The sequence below is a fragment of the Octopus bimaculoides genome, chromosome 5 (assembly GCF_046866305.1).
Source record: "Octopus bimaculoides isolate indiv1 chromosome 5, ASM4686630v1, whole genome shotgun sequence".
NCBI classification, from domain to species: domain Eukaryota; kingdom Metazoa; phylum Mollusca; class Cephalopoda; order Octopoda; family Octopodidae; genus Octopus; species Octopus bimaculoides.
The window spans coordinates 11443169-11445668 of record NC_142932.1 but is presented as its reverse complement, the minus strand read 5'-3'; positions in this window follow the sequence as shown (position 1 = coordinate 11445668).

Sequence of the window (2500 nt, the reverse complement as noted above, 5' to 3'; positions counted from 1 at the left end):
GGAATATATTATTTTGCTTAAAAGAGTTCCAACACTGTCTGTTTTTTATGTTTTATTTATATTCCTGCAGAACTAATGTGGGGTATAGAATATGGAATATACAATATATAATATGATATACAATATACAATATAAAATAAAATAAAATAAAAATGGATGGCACCATGAAAGAAAGTATTGAATGTAGATGAAATATTGAGTGTTCAGTATAAAGGATCAAATATATAAATATATAAATATAAATATATATATATAAAGGCGACTCGAGTTTCAGGGCTATTTCCCTTCGTCATGGCCGGTATGACAGACTTTAACAGACTGTCTGTTATATATATATATATGCGCATATGTTTATTTGTATATTTGTATGCGCGTGTACATGTGTGTTACTATTGTATATATTTATGTAGATATGCATGTCTTTTCCTAAGTGCGTTTACATGCTTATAAATAATGGCTTTAACGTAACTTAGTGTTACATATCTTTGGGAACGTTATTTTCAAATTATTTTCTCTTTCGTTCTATATATATATATATATATATATATATATATATATTCACATTTATATTTTGCTTGTATATATTTGCATATATGTATGTATGCATGTATCAACGTTTGTATGTTTAGTGTGTATATATATATATGTATGGATATGTTTATTGTGTGTATGTGTAAGTGAATGCTTGTATACATTTGCATGTGAACAATGTGCGTTAATTTTTATACTATTAGATTCCTGTAAGTGAGTATTTTATTATAATTAGACTTTTATTTATCACCTCTGCTTTCGCTAAGGCGGAGATATTGTATCCAGCCGCGCTTGTTTGTCTGTCCGTGGACAAGATATCTCAAGAACTGCTGGATGGATTCGGATGAAACTTTCAGGGATATGTGGGCTCGTGACTGGCACGAGCTAATTAGATACTGGGATCGATCCTACACGGGACAAGGATTCTGAATTATTTTTCCTATTTTGCTACTTAATCTTTTAGAGCGGCCTGCCTCATTTTTAATATTCTCGTTTGTGAGGGCAGTCGAGTTTATTTCAGATTTTCTCATTTTAAAAATCATCTCTGGCTAATCGTTGGCGGAGGTTTGCGCTCCCTGAGTGATCTTGATTTCATTAAATTTATTTTACCATTAATTAATTGGATCTGTGTATACATGTTTTCCTTCTAACTAAAGTTAATTTTTGATTTAATGTTGTCTTCGATTTTACACATGATTTTTAAATCTTCTAATTTTAATTTTATATATATCACTGTTTCTTAAAAAGAACCCAGTTAATTGAAAGGACCAATGAGTCGAAACCAATTTCAAATGTGTATTTGTAAATGTAAATTGTATATTCATATATTAACCTTATTTTTTTTTGTTCCATTCTCAATAAAAACTGCCCAACGAATGGGTATGTGAAAGTCTAAGAAGCAGTTTTTACTATATTTTTGTGATGTTTTTGACTAAGCCCTGGAAGTCTAAAGCGAATTGGAGTGTAAACCAGAGAATCGAACTTGCCCGCTTTTATTAAACGGTATGGGGGAAGTATAATCTATAGTATTTGTTAGAGGAGAGTTGCGGGATTCATTGTTGGTTATCAGTCTGGGTTTCGATCGAGTTTTATATGGGTGAACGCAGGACGGACGAGAGCGTCTCACTCGAGGTCCTTCTAGGTTTATAGCGTCGGTTTTAATTTGTCAATCTATAGTGTTAGGGTTAATGTGTCTAGTAGTGGGGTATGTCCCTTGAAGCTGAGTTTAAATATTAAGGGTTTTAAACGTTAGGGGCTTTAAACATTAAAGAGCTTAGTCAACACTTTTTCCAAATAGCAGACTCTAACTTCCCACATCACCATAAATACCATTCAATCTTCAACAGATCTGCTCTGGAATTATCCTACACCTCTCCGCCCAATATAGAATCTGTTGTTACCTCATCCAATAAGCGTAAACTTAATTCCTACGAACTAAATATATATACTCATAATATAGGTCAATACAGCGAAAGCACTAACTCCGACCATATGCCCCACCCATAACACTAGCACTGAGACCCCCTGCGGTCATGGCTGACCCTGGGTTTGCACCTAGAAAGTTACCCTCCCAGGCACGTGTCTGGGCAAGGTTGTTTATGGAAGACCAGCAGTCATCCATGCATACCAGCCTCCCCTCTCCACACCATTGATGCTATCCAAGGGAAAGGCAAATGCCGATACAGCTTGGCACTTGTGACGTTGCAACTCATTTCTACAGCTGAGTGAACTGGAGTAACGTGAAATAAAGTGTCTTGCTCAAGAACACAACACGCAGCCCGGGCTTGGATTCGAACTCACAACCCCACGATCGTAAGTTCGACGCTCTAACCACTGAGCCATGCGCCTTCACAGTTCCACACTAGCAATATAGCCAGCATTAACCAGGGTACGCACTTTCCCGCTTCCGAAGGTGGTCGGAGCACGGCTAAAACGAATGTGAATACTAATAGCACTATAACTACTAATA